The sequence below is a fragment of the Eurosta solidaginis genome, chromosome 4, assembly GCF_040869045.1.
Source record: "Eurosta solidaginis isolate ZX-2024a chromosome 4, ASM4086904v1, whole genome shotgun sequence".
Classification (NCBI taxonomy): Eukaryota; Metazoa; Arthropoda; class Insecta; order Diptera; family Tephritidae; genus Eurosta; species Eurosta solidaginis.
The window spans coordinates 59515946-59536109 of NC_090322.1; the positions used below are offsets into that span (position 1 = coordinate 59515946).

General features: G+C 38.0%; 2 protein-coding genes across 6 annotated transcripts in view; one reads left to right on the plus strand and one right to left on the minus strand.

The window, feature by feature from the left end:
* The window catches only part of LOC137249852 (uncharacterized), a 352644-nt gene that overhangs the window by 188297 nt on the left and 144183 nt on the right, over positions 1 to 20164 (plus strand). The gene's annotated exons all lie outside the window — the stretch shown is intronic.
* Positions 1 to 20164, minus strand: part of LOC137249849 (zinc finger protein 665-like) — a 396955-nt gene that overhangs the window by 49728 nt on the left and 327063 nt on the right. The window lies entirely within an intron of this gene.

The following is a 20164-nucleotide window of genomic DNA, read 5'->3' on the forward strand; positions in this document are numbered from 1 at the left end:
TAAATTTTCGTACAAATTCTTCAAAGAAATTAGTTTTCTGCAAAATTTTGTCGATATTATGTTGGAGGATACAATGTTACGTTAATCTTTTTCTAAACGTATAGTAAAATCTACTACGATCGTAGTAGAACTCAAAGGCAGTTCTGTATGATAGACAAACCTCTAAATTATGCATGCCGAACTTGTCAGAATAAGGGAAAACGTCAACGGGATGAGAACACCTGAATATTAATTTCATCATGGCATTTTCTTACCTCTTGTTAAAATATGTAAAAACTTGCACAATAATGAATTCTAAAAGCCGCTAGTATACGGAATTTATTTATTTTTGGCATTCCTTTGTGCTTTTCGCATCTTTTAGGGATCCTTAAGCTGTGCTGCCACCTTTCTATTATTAAAACGAAATTTAAATGTCAACCATTTCGAGTCGTTAAAACTAAGTCAGTGAATAGTACAACCGATAAGGCAAGCGACAAAATCGTTAATTAAAATCTCGACAAATCGGATCGTTATAAGTTAGTGAATTCTACTACAGGTGAAGTAAATAGAAAAGGACAAAACATGTACGCTATCTGAAACGGTAAGGGTGTATTTTTAACGGGCAGACGCGGGTAAAATTTTTACACGAATTTAAAGAAATAGAAGTATACAAATAATTGGCCATTAAAAATTGCATATTGCTGCTTAGCATTGCCACCTAATGCCAGTGCAAAAGGGGATACTTATGGCCAGTACAAGTTTAAACTACTGTTGGGTTCGAAAAAAATTAAAACATTTTGTTAACTTAGCGCAACTTCAATTGCAGTTGAAGCTTTCAATCAAAAACTGGACATAACGGAGAGTTGTTATCCATATATACGTATAGAATGTATTTACGTCAGTTTTTGAGTTGAACGTTACTGCCTTTCGCGGCACAAAATGGTTTTCGTGTTCGACTACTGATGTCGTTATGATGAAAAGTTTACAAGATCCACTTGGAAATGAAAGTAATAATCGCAAATGTGCTCATCCCTAAAAATCCTTACAAATTTCCAGCAGCTTTATTTGTCGGAAGTTAGTTACATATGAAAATATGTCTCTTAAATAAGTAATACAAACTTTTTCAGAAGATGCACCAAAAACTATTTGAAGTTGAATTCATGATGTATTTAAAGCCCCGTCAAATAAGCAACGTTTAACTCATTCCTATGCATTATGAGTAGATTGCACGTATGGAGAACGGTAGATTGAGCGACACTGGCGCCATCTGACATGAAAAAGTAGCAAACTTGCAACTTTTTTGCACCAAAGCATAACAAGAAGCATTTGACCATTGCTTTGGTAACTTTTTTTATCATTGCCCACAGTTAAAAACTGCAATTTAACGGATGAATAGGATACAAAATAGAAAGCATAATTCTTGTATAGTGAGAATGTTTATAACAGTGATTCGAAAAATTTTGTATGTGAATGGCCAGGGCGAAATAAACTTCAATTGCAAAGTCTGAAGTTTCTTCATATTTGCAAACGCAACATCTTGCGTGATTGTGGCGATATTACTGGAGTACATAAGATTGAGTTGAAATACTTCATTTTGTCTCGGCCATTACCAATTTTACCAAATTATTATTTACCAAAATGTGAGGGGATAGACGGCCGCCGCGGCAATCGGGCTTATACCAGAAGATGCTAGTACCAAAGCAAGCCGAATTCATGTATTGCAAAACACCAAATTTTTTGACAATTGCAGTCATTTTGCTTCCAAATCGTGTTGACATTCCTTAACTGCGTTGTTTCTTTGCGATTTTTGAAAAATATTAGTAGTAGAAATAGGAAGCAGTCAGTTCACAAATAACCGATAAGTACTGAACTGCATAATTCCTTAGAACAAATTTTAAATTTTATGATGAATTTATTGACTACGCCATGATCTATTAGTATGGCTGAACATAGGTAATTTTACGAAAAGTACGGACACCAAGAAATCGGTACTTTCGTAAACCTATGAATATATGAAACCTAAACCAATTCGAAATTGATGGTACAACGTCAAAAACTCGACTATTAAATTAACGAAATGAACTCATTGAGCATGTTAACGTATTAATTCTGTATGTTCGGAACATTCATCTCCATTTAAGAATTTGTGGAATCGGTTTATATTTGGAATATTATGTTTTTATTTATTTGGAATATTCGGAGCTCGTGAGGTAGCACGTGTTCGGAATATTCTAAATTATCGGTTTATTCAGAACACTTCCATGAATACTTAACGGAAAAAAGCTTTCCGATATTTGAGAATGAAAAAGTGAACACAGCCCGTGTAACAGGACCGCACAAAAGCTTAACTCTTCTGTTAAAGTCAAGGCCGGAATATAAAGTTCTAAGGCAATAAGCCATTTTTTCTTAATTTTTTGGTGTCAGTTCATTGCGGCTGCTGAGTGAAGAGTATCACCCCATGCCGGCTGCCAGTTCAAAATCGTCCGATCTCAAAATATTTTTCAAAAATTTCCCATTTCAGCATTTGTCACAAAAACGCCCTATATTAGAATTAGGTTGAAGAACGCCTTAACTCAGAAAGCTTTTCATTACCTTCCTCTTTTGCCGAAATGCATTGAACTTATCCTCAAATAGGAATGGTTTCGAAACAAATTTTGAGATAGTGTATTTTTGAATAAAATTCTGAATGAAGAATGGCCAAACCAACACAGCCCTTTATCAATTCACGAAATTTTTAATAGAAAATGAATTTTTTCCCCCAAAATCTGTAGGCATTTACAAATTTATTATCGCTACTCAAGGTACTTTTATACTACAATTTTCGATACAGGGGATTGAATTATTCCACGTTTCCTTATTTCGTAAAAGCAACCCGTCCAGATTTTTAAATTTGGGAGTGTCAAAGCTCTGTCATCATTGGAGAACAAACCTCTAGCAATTGAATCATATTCTTTTGAGAAAGTATAAATATATGTAAATATACGCAGTGGAGAAATTTGAAACTTTTTTCATTGCGGAAAAACGTCAATGTCAGAAACGGTTATACCATGTAGGTGTTTTTATCATGACTAAACTAAGGCCAACTTGCAGAACGAAAAGTTAGTTTGAAAACAGCGAACTTCGCCGCAACTTCCGATGCCGATCACCAACCAAACGCGACAGGCAGGGGTATCGCGACCTGGCCACACCGAGCCAAAGGAAAAGATACAAGACAATTCTCCCAATTGATCTGCACACTGGGAATGGTTACCTCTTGACACGTTGCCACAGAATGTTGGGAATCGGTCTACAAATGTAGAAGGCGTTATAATAATTTATCGGCCTCGCCATGTTGGGCCTCCGCTTAATTGGTCCCACACTGGATAAATGTGTCGCGATTGCACTGGCCACTATTTATCTTTAAAAAAAGAATTTTCTTTGTTTTATTTAAAACACAGTTTATTTCTCTTTAGTTTCTTTAATACATATATGGGGAAATCCGCTAAACTTTAGTATTTTGGAGAAAACAATTTTTTTTTTTTGAAAGATGGTATCACGCAAGTATCTTTTTGTTAGGAACATTGGGGGGTAAATTGGAGCTATAGTGCATCGCCGTTAATCGTCTTACATAATGCCTCAAAAAGATATAGTCTAAAGATCGAGCAAAATCTATATAAATTGAGGTCGCAATGTTAAATATACATTTATTTCAACACTTCTGTACCGATTATATCGAAATTTTAACAAAATATGGAGGTATATGCAACTGTTAGTTATGTAAAATTTTTTTGATACACGAGACCCGGTTTTGTAGATATCGGTAAAAATATAAAACCGAATAACCGCCAAATATTTTTTACTGCAAAGCTTGCAACACATTTATTTTAACACCTTTCTACCGATTCTTTTGAAACTTTAAAAAAGATATAGATATGTGAACGAAGTATGTTTAGGTAAAAAAGTTTTAATACCCGAGATCCAGTTTTGGAGATATTGATAAAAACATAAACCCGGAAACCCTTATTTTTTTTACTTATATAAACACTTCTTAAACGATTGTGTTAAAATTTTATCAGGGTGTACATATCTATGTGGGGTATATTTAGGTAAAATTTTGTTGATACCCGAAACCCGGGTTTGGAGATATCGGCAAAAATACGAAACCGGGTAACCGTCAAATATTTCATACCCGTTTGTTAATTTTTTCCCTTCACAACAGTAGTATACCATCAATTGCCTTATATTGGAATATTCACGCAAGGAAGGTTATTAATGTTTGTACATGGGACAAATATACGAAATTTTCGCCAAAAATTGGCAGTCGTCAAAAAGTGTAGACATTTTTTTTTTTTAATTTTTGTACCAAATTTGTGTTTCTTTTCATTTACTTTTAAATAAAACCTGGTTAAAAAAAATCTACACTTTTTGACGATTGTCAATTTTTGTCGGAAATTTCGTATATTTGCCCCATGTACAAACATCAATAACTTTCAATAAATATTCCAAGATGAGGCAATTTATGGTATACTACTGTGGTGTAGAGAAAAAATTAACAAACGGGTATGAAGTGATAAAAGTAAAATTGTAGCTGTGCCCACAAAAAAACATGCTCCTGAAAAAATTTACGCAACCAAGTGCTTGCACTTTTCTGCCTCTACCTCCAAAACTGAAAAGGGCCCATCGAATTTGAAGCCCTAGGTATTTTTAGTTCCTGATAGGCTCTTATCGTGCATAATCCAATTTTGAATACTCAGTTGCCTCAAAAAGCTATAAGCAAAAAACTGACAATATTGAAAATGACAAAAAAAAGTATCGCTACTTTGATTGATGATAGTTTTGAGTATTGGAAGGGCACATTAATTTTGCTCATACTTTTAGAATCTCCGTCTCAAAAACAACATTCAGTTTAAATTCCACAGCGATTCCTCAAAATTTTATCGAAAAAAATAAAAAGTGTAAAAATCGACGTTTTTTACGTTTCGAAGTTCTGCAAAAACTTACTATCAACTTTCTTGATTTTTAAAATCAACAGATCGGATAGTCAAAAGGTCAAACTTAATGTCCTACAAGGACATTCTGGCCTTAAGTTTTTTGCCGGTGTGTAAAACCCGAGTATCCAAAAAAGTAAAAGTTTAGCTTTAAAATAAAAATAAATGTAAGGCGCGATAACCTCTGAAGAGATCTAAGGCCGAGCATCTCTTCCAATTTGCGTCGTGCTCCTCTTGATTTTCCCTACAAATTGGCCGGGCGGGACCTACATGTTTTATGCCGACTCCGAACGGCATCTGCAAGGCAGATGAGTTTTCACTGAAAGCTTTTCATGGCAGAAATACACCCGGAGCGCTTGCCAAACACTGCCAAGGGGCGACCCCGCTTAGAAAAATCTTCTTCTAATTTAGAAACCTTATTTCTAAAATTTTGATGTTGCTTTGCCCGGGGTGCGAACCCAGGGCATACGGTGTGTTAGGCGGAGCACGCTACCATCACACCACGGTGGCCGCCATATATAGCTTTAAAACGTTTAAATATAACTTTTATAGTCTAAGAGCCCGTGACGGCTAGGCCTTAGTTAAAGTATAAAATCTAAAAGTTTCTCTATGTATGTCCACTTTTTTTTTTTTTTTTGTTTTTTTTGCGTAGAGGCTGAAAAATGACTAATGCACCATAATTGCTGCCGTCGCAGCAACCGTGTGTCCGTAGACTAAAAAATAGCCCCGTTCTGGAACAATCGCCCACCCCGGCACCACTTTCACATTACTTCAGGGTGGCGTTCCATATTTCTCATTTTTTAAGAGCCTGCTGTTGTCCCTGCGTCCATGTTCCCGCTATTTGCTCTGAGTGTCCATTTAATCGCCACTGCTTCGCATGCGCATTTCTCTGCGCTCCCTCTCAGCATCCATCAGGCGTGTCATTACTATAAATGCCATTTTGCTCACTGCAGTCCAGCATTCTTTCCTGCTGCACATATGTGAAACTAAATTTCCCGTGGTAGGTTCCTCCCCAAAGACTCCATGCAAGGTGAGTCTTTCTTCGTGGAAACGGGGGCAGTAGAACATGACGTGTTCTGCGTTTTCTAACTCTGTGGTACACATTGGGCAATGAGGATCTTCCTCTATCCTACGCTTCCATAAATACTCTTTGAAACCGCCATGTCCACTCATTATCTGCGTGAGATGGTAGTTCAGTTCGCCGTGCTTCCGCTCATTCCATTGAGCTACGTTCCAAACTAGTGTGAAAGTCCAACGCCCTTTACTCGAGGCCTCCCACCGTTCTTGCCACTTAGGTATTGTTTGTGTCCTTGCTCTTTTCTTGTCTTCTTCAGATGGTCGCTCGATATTAGTGTTATACAGATCGGCCATTTCGCTTGCCAGTAAGTCCACTGGGATTTTCCGGGTTAGAACCAGGATCGCGTCGTCGGACACCGTCCGATAAGCACTTGCTATTCTTAAAGAAGCAAGTCGGTACGCTGCTAATATATATTTTTGATGGGTCTGTTTAGATCCATACCACACTGGTGCTGCGTATAGTATTATTGAGCTGGTTACTGTGGACAATAGCTGACGTATAGCTTCGCTCGGACCACCAATGTTAGGCATTATTCGCATAAGTGATCCATTAACTTTGGTAATTTTCTCCCCCACCGCTCTGAAGTGCTCTTTGAAAGTTAACTTAGAGTCAATGTGCACTCCTAAGTATTTTAAGGAATCCTTTGAGGTGATTTGATGATCCCCGACAGTTAAGACTAACTCGTTCGCCGACCGTTTGGAGCTTACTAATACCACTTCCGTCTTTTGGCTAGCCAACTCCAGTACTGTATTGGTCAGCCATTCCTTTATTCTTGCTACGGCGTCATTACATAATGCTTGAAGCAGGTCCAGTTTCTTGGCCACTACTACCACTGCAATATCATCAGCATATCCCACAATTTGCGTGTTTTCTGGTAGATCAATCTTTAGCACCCCGTCATACATTACATTCCAAAGCGTTGGACCGAGAACAGATCCCTGTGGGACGCCTCCTGTGATTTTGTACTCTTTAGCTCCTTGATCCGTGTCAAAAAGAAGTACTCTGTCTTTAAGATAGCTACCTATAATTCTGCGTAAGTAAGCTGGAGTGCTGAAGCTTTGCAGCGCTGCCATTATCTGCATCCAGTTCGCAGTGTTAAAAGCATTCTTGATGTCCAACATAATCAGTGCACAGAACTTCCTTTTATTTTGGCCTCCAGAGATAGCTTCTCTAGCTATATTGACGACTGTTTGTATTGCATCTACGGTGGATCTTGATTTGCGAAATCCATATTGACTATTCGATAAGCCACCTGGTCTTTCTGGAGTCAGCTGTAGGCGCTCACTAATTATACGCTCGAAAATCTTCCCTAGGGAATCCAGCATACAAAGTGGCCTATATGAGGATGGTTGGTCCGGCTGTTTACCACGTTTCAGCAATAGGACAAGTCTTTGTCGTTTGCACGGGCGAGGGAACACGCCTTCTTGCATACAGGCATTAAAAAGATCAGTAAATAATGTAGCCCTAGTTGTAATCGCGGCTTTAAGGGCTATGTTTGGTACTTCGTCGGGTCCTGGGGATTTGTTATCAGCAACTCTTTTTGCAGCGTCCAGCACCTCTTGCTCTGTAATTTGCGGAATTTCCGTACTTTGTAGATCCTCGCTTGGATAAGTCCAGCGATCTTGCGCCGGGAAAAGTGTTTCAACAATAATATTCATCAGTATCGGGCACGTAGGTTGCTGTGATATCGGTCCTTTAACTTTGGCCATCACAGTTCTGTAGGCTGATCCCCAAGGATCTAGGTCGACATTATCCAGCAGTTCCCTAAAGCATAACTTCTTGCTCTTTTTTATGGCATTTTTAAGTGCCTTTCTTTGTGCGACATAGGTGCTGTGTAGCTCTGCATATCGTGGTGATGAGCGTGCCCTCTGCGCTATTCTTCGTGCTTTGTGGCATTTTCTACGCTCTTCCGCAATTTCGTCATTCCACCAATATACCGGAGTGCGCTGTGCTTTTCCGCGACTTCTGGGCATGGCAGCATCACATGCCATACATAGCAACTTAGTGATTTGAACTGACTGGTCTTCCGCATGCGATTCTCGTACTATGGCGTCCTTCCAGATAATGTCAAATATTTGTGGGTCGAAAAGGTGCTGTTTCCATTTCCTACTTTGTCGATGTCTTGCTGCTACCGTTCGTGGAGTTTCGAGCAGCTCTACGCTAATAGCTTTATGGTCGCTGTGTGTGTAGACGTTGCTTATGGACCATTTTGCTCGTCTTGCTATTTCGCTGCTAGCGAAGATGAGATCTATAATGGATCGTCTGGTACCTGTATCGAAGGTATATATCCCTGGTTCATTTAGGAGTTCTAGCCTCAAAGAAGTAAGACTTTCGAGGAGAACTCTCCCTCTTTCGTGTTGGTTCGTCTACTTCCCCACACAGATGACCATGCATTGAAGTCTCCACACACTAAAAGCGGGTGTTTACCTCGTGCTTCAATGGTGATCCCGTATATCATGTCTTCGAACTCGGCGATGGTCATGCTCGGAGGGGCATAGCAACTGAAGACGTATATACCGTTGATTTTTGCCCACGTGAATCCTGCTACCGTTGGCGTCATAATTTCCTGTGGGAGAAATTTCCCTGGTGCCCAAATTGAGGCTTTCCCTGCTGAATCTGAGAGCCAACCCTGCTCCTGGCGATTTTTGTATTGTTCAGAGAGTACCACTATGTCATATCCTCCTTCATAGACTGTTTGGGATAATAGCTCTTGGGCTGCCTCGCAATGGTTTAAATTGAGCTGCAATACCCTCATGAGACAGTCATTTTGCTGCCCTCTCGTTGCGGGCATTTAAAACTGCCTGCTGAATGTTGTCCCCCACATAGCGCGCATTTCGGTGCATTTTCGCAACTTGCAGCCTTATGACGTTCCTGGCCGCATTTCCTGCATAGGCTAGACCTATCTACAGTCTCCTTACATTTCTGAGCTATATGCCCGTAGCCCCAGCACCTATAACAGCGTTTTTCTTGCTTGAGCTCTCTAATTCGGCAGAAAACCCATCCTACCCGGATTCTTTGCGTATTAAGAACCGCCTTGGCATCATCCGCTGTAAGGCTTATAAGTGCCGACTTCGTGCCACTGTACCCTGTGCGTATGCTTTTTATGGCAGCCACATCTGGAAGTTTGATGTTGCATTGCTGGTGGAGGGCGTTGCAAATCTCCTCGGGCGTAGTAATCTCATCGAGATCTCTGCACTGTAGCGTGACCATTTGGGACTTTGTTATAACTTTAGCCGAGTCCTTTAGTACCGCTTCAATTTCTGCTTGATACGCGCTTGTTTTCCCATCTTGCGATTTTTTCAGCTCTAGTAACAGCTCTCCTTTTGCCGTTCTTCTAATCGTTTTGACGTCATCACCCAGGGATTTTAATTCGTCGCCTTGGAAATGATGATTGCATCCGGCCTAGCCTTAAGTGATTTTTTCTTGCTCTTCTTTTTGGCTAACTGCCACTCTCCCGTCTTTTGGGCTGCAGTTTCCTCTTTCCGCTCCGTCTTCTCTTGCGTTTCTTGCCGTCGTTTGTGACCACCCACGTGCCCTGGTAAGACATCTTTTAGAGTAGTAGTGGGTTTTACCACGTTGTTCTCCTTGGTCGAGTACGAATTATTCCTCGGTCGCTTTCCTGGGGGTGATGGACTTCTATCCTTGGCGCATTCGCTTGCACGCAATTTATGTTCTAAATTCTTTACCTCTAGGGCCGACTCGATGTACAGCACTTTTATTACGGAGGCCAAGCGCTTGATTTCCGCGTGTATATTATTACGCCCTATGAAGAACTACATCAAGTCCTCAATCGCCTTGCCTAGCTTGGTCATCTTTTTTTCTCCAGGGGGGTTTTGCTGATTTAACGCAGCTGACGCCTGCTTAATTAGCTCATTTAATAATGGTGTGCCCGTTTGAGCCTTGCTGTCGGAGTTCTTTTTGCAAAGCTTCGGTGTAGCACCCGGCGACAACGCTCCTTGCTTGCTTTCGGCCTCCGCTCCTTTGGGTATCAGTATTAATCGGGAGGATCTCAACCATGACGGACTTTGAACGTACCCCAAGGCCTGCCAAGGTTTTAACGGGACGGAGACGAATGGGACATTAACCGGAAAGTCATTTCGACGGTGTGTCAAGCCGTGTACTGAGATTTTCGAATGCCACATTCGCCAGCCCTTAACAAACATATCCGAGTCGTTGATTCCAGTATACCTTAATTAAGACCTTACTGGGCTCAGTCTTAATGTGACAATCACCTTAAATTTACAAATAATTTACCTCTTTACCTTCCTGAGTGTGTATCCCACGTCGTATAGTTGCCTCCCTATCTTGGGTAGGTATTCCCTCGAAGCAACCCCGCACTAGGCTGTGGATGCTTAATTCAGGGCGGCATCTACTCGCCCTGTCACTGGAGGTTCTCAGGGTGCTTTAGGCCTTTTAAGCCAAACCCTCCTCACCAGCCGCTCTTGCTCGAGGGCTGCTTATTTGATATTCGCAGCTAAACTAATTAATGGGCCGTTCACTGTCCGCCAGCAGTGACCCCCCTTGGCCTGAGCTCAGCCTGCATGTATGTCCACTATAAAGTTAAGAACGATCCCAGGCTATGAAGCTTGGGTCGCGGTGGCTTTGGCAGGTAAGAGGTAGTAAATGTGTGTAAAATTGTGTCTCAAATTAGGTATAGTATAAAGCTCAGTTTTCACATATTTTATTAGCGTTAATCTAAGAAATCGCCTCGTCCGCAGCCAGACACTTAGTGCAATTCCAACCCCCCTGCCAGGCACCCTTAAAGTAGGGTTAATTTTAATTGTACTTTAGTAATAGTATAAAACCTGAATTTTATATATATTACTTGGAGAATTATAAAATGATGTTTCCCCAGTAGCCAGAAAGTTTTGATGGTTCCCCTATATTGCCAGACACATTAAAGATCTAGTATAGGTGCGCGCGCGAGGGATATATGAGTAATCGGGTGCGAGTGAGATAGTGCGTTCGGTCCCCGGCGACCTTTTGTGGTATACTGTAGTGAACTGTTATACGTACAGCAAAAGTTTTATTATTTATTTGTGCAATTTTTATAAAATAAGTGCGATCCAGTTGTAATAATAAAGTGTTGTCATGGTTTCCTCTTCCATGACAACAAATTAATTTGTTTTGTTTGTAAAAAAAGCGATGGCAAAATAACATTATTTTCTGAAGAGACATTAAAGAAATGCCACACTATTTGGGAAGTGAGAAAAAAACATAACCTCAAATACAAAAACATTATTTTGCCTGATGAATATACTGATGGGGGTTATCACCGGGAATGTGATAAAGCGTTCACAGGGCTTATGAAAAAATATTACACTTTTGAACCTGTACGTTCTAAGAAAAGAAGTGCAAATGAAGAATTAACCATTGTAGTTGCAGAGAACTTATCTTCAGTCACGCCATTGACACCTGAGTTGACTGCAAACTGAACAACAGAATCTCCAACAGCATCAGAGCAAAATTTATTTTCTCAATCAATAGAACCGCAGCCTTCAACTTCTCAAGAGCAATCTCAATTACCGCCTGTACTTACTGAACCTTCAACAACATCACAAGCTTTTTTAGTTTCTGGATCAGGAACATCACATTCTACAACTTATGAAGAAAGTCCTGACGTAAGTAATCCAGATAATAGTGAACATAACCATGCACCTGAGGATGGAAATATTCCGACCGAAAGTGATGCCAACATCAATAACTCTCAAATCGTTTGTATATTTTGTAATAGAAACAAAAAAAAGCACGATCTAAAATAGTTCCACTTCATGCAGCTGATACAAATCAATTTAAATCTTGCATTTTACCCATCATTGTAGTTTTGGAAGAGTGTTATCAATTATTAAATACATTGAATAATTTTTCTGCTCCAAAAACACATTACCATACAGATTGTCGAGTCCATTTTAACAATAACATGTATTTAAAAAATAAATCATCCAGTAAAAGTGGCTGGCATTATCATCGAGAATATCACAATATTGTTTTTAGAGAAATTAGCAGCATCATTGAAGAAGACGTCATCAAAAAAGGGCGCTGTTATTTATTAATTCGTTGGAACAAATTTTGCAAGAAAATTCCGTTGAAATGAATTTCACTTTTACATCTCACCAACTTGAAGAAAAAATTATGAAAGTATTTTCTAACGACATTAAATTTTTTACTGTTCGTAATAAAAAAATAATTGTTCCTAAGTATGTACAAGCTGTGGATGATAGAGTATTTGAAAACTTACAAACAGAAAATGTTTTACAAAAATCTGCATTGATTCTAAGAAAACTAATACTTGGAATAGAAAAAAAACAAATTACCCTCCAAAAATATCACAGCTCAGCATTTGATAACAGGAGAAGTTTCAATACCACAACCACCCTTATCGCGAGTTTTTTTTTCGCCCGAAAATATTCACAGTTTTTGTTCACCCTATCGCAGAGGGTGGCGAAAGAATTTTTCGTGTTCGAAAAAGATTTCACCTTATCGGCAACTCGTTTGTTCGGGCGAAATGAACAGCGGGGAAACCCAAATTTGTTCACTTATATTTTACAGGCGAACGAGAGGAAAACAAAATGTAAGTAATTTTTTGTTTTTAAATTTGGTACACGTATAATTATATGTACTTTTATTATTAGAAATAAATCAATAAATAATGCACAATTGGAAGCTTAGTGGAAAAAAGTGAAATTCCTGTATTGCTAATTATTTAAATTCTATTTTTTATGACAACGTATCAGTCGGCCAAGTTATCCATTGTGGTCCATGGAACGGTTCCAAAATGTGGAGCACCTCGCTGAAACAAGATTGGCTAAGACGCACTCCTTGGTCCTTTAGAACGCCTTTCCCTATGCGAAAAAACGAACACATGTACTCAACGTTACAATTGGTAGAACTCGAAATTTGTGCTTCAATGGGGGGGGGGGGGGGGGGGGGGGGGCAAGGAGTTGGTAAGATATCTAGCAAATATTAGAATGCCGGCTTGTTTACCCTGTAATATTGGCGAAAGCGAATTGAAAAAAATATAACTTGTTATTCAAAAGTGTTGAAAATAGTAATTTTTAGCTTACAGTGAATCATTTAGCTTCAAAGGGTTAGAACTGTCCCTTAATTGCCTCCGAATCACTTTCACATTTATATTCTCCTCGCGCCCAATTAATACCAACCTAAGTGCAGTGCTAAACATTATTTTATACATTTTTTATTTCTATTTTTGTTGTATTTTAAGGAAATATATGCTTCTTTACAAAATTTACACAATTGCAAGTAAATTATTTGTTCACTGCTAGTTCAAAATAGAGCGTCAGCTGTTTCGAAGTGATCTTTTGTTCGCCCGAAATTGCCGATAGGCGGAAAAAGTTCACCCGAACAAAAAAAGTGAAGGCGAACACTTTTCCGCGTGAACTTCGCGATAAGGGTGAACCATTATTGGACTTTTATTTCACTCTTCTAGGTGCAGGCCCGGAGGGGGAGGGGGATCTCCACCGGGCCCGGGGTTTCACAGGGGGCCCGCGATTTAGAGGGTACTAAGACATTTTTGTTTTTAGTTGTTCCATGTACAATTTTTAAGCCGAATTTCAAAAGCAACGAATATTGATAATGATTTTTTGCATGGGCCTGAGGAGACAATGAAAACATCAAACAAAAATGTGTTTCTCAGGGGGCCCGCGATTTAGAGGTACTAAGACATTTTTTTAATTCAGGAGAGTCTTAAGTTGTTCCATGTGCAAATTTTAAGCGGAATTTTGAAAGCAACGAATATTTGTAATGATTTTTTGCCTGAGCCTGAGGAGACAATAAAAACATCAAACAAAAATGTGTTTCTCAGGGGGCCCGCTATTTAGAGGCACTAAGACATTTTTTTAATTCAGGAGAGCCTTACGTTGTTTCATGTGTAAATTTTAAGTCGAATTTCAAAAGCCACGAATATTGATAATGATTTTTTGCCTGGGCCTGAGGAGACCATGAAAACATCAAACAAAAATGTGTTTCTCAGGGGGCCCGCGATTTAGAGATACTAAGATATTTTTTTTAAATCAAGAGAGTCTTTAGTTGCTCCATGTGCACATTTTAAGCCGAATTTCAAATATATATTTATAATGATTTTTGGCCTGGGCCTGAGGAGAAAATAAAAACATCAAATAAAAATGTATGTTTACATGAATCCGAAATCGTAAAATTTTCGTGATGACACTGATGAAGGTTCATCTTAAAAAAGTCTTCCAACAATACCACCAACTCCGTATCAAAGTTCAAATTATTTAAACGACTTCCACATCGGTACCGTGAATACTGAGTTTTTGCGATCTGAAGAAGTCAACGAAATAATTCGTCGAGGTCATCAAAAGTGTCCTGTTATTTTTCCACGTGATTGACATGACGAGGCATTTCCTACCTCGTTGTTAAACAGAATCTTGCCAAATGGAGAGAAAGTGGAGTGTGACTGGTTAGTGTGGAGTGCCAGTAGCAATGCTTTTTATTGCCTACCATGTCATCTATTAAGCACCAATACTTTAAATCGACCTAAAATTTGTTCTGCGGATATTCGAAATTCCAGGTATGGAAGAAGCTATATTCAATTGCGATCTTTACAAAATCTAATTCAAAAGGAGGCTACAATTGATACACTTATCAATGACCGCCTAATCACTGAAACTCAAAAGTGGAAAGAAATTTTATATAGAATTTTGAACACTATTTTATTATTGGGTGAAAGAGGCCTAGCTTTCAAAGGCGAAAGTATATATCTTGGTGAACGAAACGATGGAAATTTTTTGGGCATCTGAGATCTCATAAGCTAATATGATCCGATACTTAGAGATCATTTGGAGAAAGTTAGAATTTCACAACAGCAGCACAAACGTTTACAAGTTCACTATCTTTCCCCAGACATTCAGAACGAATTTATAGAAATGTGTGCAAAGCACGTGAGGGAAAATATTTTAGATCAAGGAAAGAAAGCCAAGTATTTTGCTATTATCGTTGATGCTATGCCTGATGCTAGTCACGTTGACTACGTTCATTTTGCGCTAACTTCATTTCAATTTGAAAGCAACAAATTTTACAATTCAAGAACGCTTTTTGGCTTTCGTGAATTGTAACCAAAAAACTGGTCACAAAATGGCTGATTTAATTTGCCATACTTGATTGAAGATTGTCGTGCAAAAGGGTACGATAACGGCGCCAATTTGAAACGAGCTTGCAACGGAGCACTACGTCACATTCTCGACAAAAACTCGAATGCTGATTACTCGCCTTGTGCAACCCACAGTCTCAATTTATGTGGTGTTGATTCTGAAGAATGTTGTACGGCTGCAATTACTTTCTTCGGAGTTGTACAAAAATATTTTACTATTTTCAGCAGCACTCCACAACGATGGGACGTCCAAAAAAATGTCACCGAGCTCGCTTCATAGTCTTTCAGACAAAAGCCAAATTTGACTGCACAAGCATACGGAGATGCTGTCCTCAATTTGGTTCAAAATACTGACTACCATTAACGAAAGCAACGTGGTCCTCCAAGCTAGAGACGCCACCATAGATGTTGAGGTCCGACACCTAGATGCCTTATTAGCTTCTTTGAAGTTGATTCGGAACCAATGGGAAACAATTTTAAACGAATGCAAAACAGTTGCTATTCAATTGAACATCTCGCCAAAGTTTCCGGACATTCGAAAGAGAAAACCCAAAAGACGTTCTGAAGATAATTTAAATGAGATGATTACGGATGATTCAGAGTCTGAATTTAAAAACAATACATTCCTGGTGATCGTTGATTCAATCACTGGCATTACTGAACGATTTGCAGCTACGAGAAATTCGAGCGAGACGTTTTCCTTTTTGTGGCAATTTGAAGATATGGATGAAACTACGGTTCGGGCGACCGCAGCAAAATGTGTTGAAAAAAGCAAGTCGGATATTTCCCAAAGCTTAGAGTGCGAAATAATCCACTTGAAACACACTTACGAAGCAAGTTTTGATAAAGGTCTGTCACCATTGGAATTGCTAAATGCCATCCATGTTCAAAATCTGTATACAATTTTCTCCAACATTTGTGTTGCTTTACGTATTTTTTGCACTATACCTGTCACTGTAGCTAGTGCAGAACGTTCCTGTAGCGTCCTTTCAAGAATCAAAAACTTTCATAGGTCGTGTTCATCTCAAGGGCGAGTTTCAGGAAAAACCAAGAAAAGCCACTTTTTGATATCCGAACCTTCTATATTCAATAATTAAAATTTATAATCATCATCAAATTTATCAGAAATGTATTAAAATATTACCAAAAACTAGAACAGATTATTTGAAACAATATGTGGCTGTTAAGAAAGAATTTTATATCTACGTTACAATAAAATAGTATAAAGAGTAAATGTCTGTGTTAATTTTATTGTCAGCTCTTAGTCCAAAAATCATTTAGTTGATGTGACAAATTTTTTTTTGATGTAATCCATCAATAATGATTCATGAATGAGACGTCATTAATTCAAGTTAATCAAATGTATTAGTGGATTTTTTATAGGGGGCCCGTAATTTGTTTAGTCCCGGGCCGGATTTTCTCTCTACGGCCCTGCCTAGGTGGGTGTAATCAAAAGCGAAAAAAAGCATCAAATGTTCTCGTCAAGTTCGGTCTTATTGCCAAGATATAATTTATGGAATCCATAACGGTCAAGTGAAGGTATGACTTTGAAGAGCTTAACAAGTAGTAGAAAAATTATTGATATGATTAACAGATATTGACACTGTATTAGTTATCAAGGCGTCGAAGAACTTGATACAGAGACCACTTATACTTCAATTGAAAATTCTTCTTTATGTCCAGAAAAAATTAAAAAAAAATCTCAATCTTTTTACTGGTGTGGCTTATGACAATTTCGACCATTTTGGAGAAACTACAAATGGAAAGGATACTCTTCACGATACTTTAGGAATCATCTACCAAAACATTGATTTAAATACAGCTGAAGAATCTGAAATGTCCGAAGCTCCGACTCTAAGTAATGAAAACAGTTCGCCAAATAAAAGAAATAGAAGAAGAAGAACTTTTGAAGAAATAACTGTAGATGAAATTCCGTATCCTAAAAAAGCAAAAATGGCGAGTAAGTTACAATCAACGGCTGAGGATGAAGAAACGATTGACGATCAAAACTACAATGAAATAGACAATATATGGATGGTTAGTCATGCTCTAGAATTACCTGATGTACCTATGTGGGTTGGTTTCAATAGTAGGATTTATGATCGCGATGACTCGCAACAACTTATCTCCTATTTAACTCCAATCAATGAGTCACCAACCAGGACAACCATAGTTCTAGATACTATGAAACAAAGTAAAAAAACTGCTTAAGATTTACAGCAACCTTACATACAGGTAACGTACGATCTTGCGATAGCAAAGTCGCTCTTCAAATAAAAGCTACAGAAGAACCTCAGTTTGATAATTTATTCATCCATTTAGGACCGTTTCACATAATGATGGCTTACTTTAAAGCCATCGGTAAAGTGATTAGTGACTGTGGATTGAGTAATGTTATGGTTGAGAGTAGTTTGTTGGCAAATGATTCAGTGAATGGGTTCTTGGATGGAAAACACTTTAACCGTTCTAAAAGATTACATCCCTTAGTTACATTAGGACTAGAAATACTTCATTTTAAATCGTTTTTACAACATGACAATATAACTTTAACAGATGATATGATCGAAGAAATGAAAAGGTTACAAAAGTGCGAGGTATCGGCATTCAACGTTGAAAATGAAAATCTGAAAGAGTTGATGAATAATTATAAAGTTTATAAACAACAAAGTCTTAATGGTGAACATGGAAAAACTTCACAATTTTACATGATATACTATATAAATCTCATACATCATTACTTGAACTTATCCCGCAGCATTCGTACTGGACATTTCGACCTTTTCAAATCAGTGTTGCCTAAAATAACTAATCTATTTTTTATGTGCAACCAACCAAACTATGTACGGTGGACTGTAAAATACTCTGATAAATTATCGAGAGTTGCAGAAACTCATCCTGATTTATATCGAGGACTCCAACAAGGTTGCTTTGGTATTAAAAGAACCGCGAAGCCGTTTTCAAGACAGCCAATCGATTTGGTACTAGAGCAAACGATAAATGCAGACGCTGCGAGAAGGCTGACAGATGTTATATACTTCACTAATTGAATTTCGGCACGACAAAGGTGGGCTCGAAACCGCGATGTAAGATCTACTATAATAAGTCAAGTTCGACTCGAACTAGGATTACAAACTCATCAAGATGTTTCAGCAGATTTAAATCTTCATAACATCCGTAAAAATACCAAACAACTGCTTAAGTTTATGGTCACTTTCGAACGATTTATTAATCGTTTCAGCAATGAAGTGCCGCAAGATCAATTAATTAATATTTCTACCGGAAAATCTGCATCACCATCGGTTGAGAAATTTCTTTTAAATATTGAAACAAATGGAGATTCTTGTCGCAAACTTTCATTTCTGAATGTCAAATGGATATCAGCAGATTTGAGAAAGCTATAAAAAAACATCAATTGATAATTTTTCGAAAGATTATAAGAAAGTGAAAAATGTTCGAGTCGGTGGTAAAATTCAAAAAGTTAAAATACAAAGAGATTTATTTGGACGTATGCTAGGAATTTCCATGGACTACATAATAGATATATCTAAGATTTTATCATACCCAATTACCTCGGTGCCATTGTCAATGTGTCATATAGATGGAACTATTTGTAAAACAGATACATCAGCACTGATGAAGTGTTTAGAGAAAGAGGTGACGCACGAGCAACCACTTCACATTGATGTATTAATAATTGATGGTTTCTTTTTATTGCACACGATAAAAAACGTTCCAAAAAAAATTGGAGGTATTTCTAGAAAAATGTTGCAAATGATTACTCAATTACAAGCGTTGTGAATTGATGTAATCTTTGATCAATACCTTACACCATCTATTAAAGGTTATGAGCATTCTCAACGGTTTGAATCTGCACAATTGGGGTATAACATAACTGGACCTGAGCAATTGCGACCAAGGGATTTTACAAAAGAACTAAAGAATTAAACTTTTAAAGAAGCTCTTGTGGATTTTTTTTTTATTTTACATTGGGCAACTGATGAAATTGCGTCATTTATTGGTAACAAGATTATACACGTAAATTTTAGAAAATGTCATTCTTTCACATCTAATAATTCTAAAGTTACATCAAGTATTGATGAAGAACTGTCATGCCCGAACATGAAGAAGCAGATACAAAAATAATATACCATGAGTGTAACATCAACTATCCAGCGAATATTGTAATCCGAAGTGTTGATACAGACATTGTGGCTTTAATGCTTGCTCATATGCATCACCTAAAAAATGATTCGTTTGTTTGGATGCTGACGGGAACTGGAAACAACTTAAGATACGTGGACCTAACAAAGATACACGCAGAATTAGGAGAATCTGTTTGTCAAAGCTTACCTGGATTCCATGCAATAACAGGGTGCGATTATAATCCTGCATTATTCAGGAAAGGAAAATTAAAACCTTATAAACTTTTGAAAAAATCTGATGAATTCCAGGAAGCTTTCATTAGGTTCGGTGACAGTGAATTAATTGAAAATAAAGTTGAACAAGAAAACGTGTTTAATATTATTAAAAAATGTGTATGCAATATATACAATATTCGTAATATCATTGATGTTGATGCAGCTAGACTTCAAATCTTCATAGATTCGTATACAGTCTCTGATGTGAATGAAGCTTTTAATCGAAAAAAATTGCGAAACTTCGAGGCTAGCAGTTTACCACCTTGTAAAAGTGAATTATTACAGCAATTTTTGCGAGCAAATTATATCTGCACTATTTGGAACAATGCTCACCTACAACTTCGTATGGACCAGAAAATAATGGTTGGGTACTGGAAAACGACCCATACCATTTCAAATGGGTTGAAGGGGATCAACTACCAAATTATGTCAGTGATTCTTTAACAACTTCGTCAAGTATGTTATTATGATGTCAAATTATTATAGAAACATTTCAAACTATTCATAACTATGCTAACTTGGTTTAATTATTACAGAAAATGACGAAGAAGAAGATACTGACGACGACGAATCCACGGACAGAAGTAGCAGT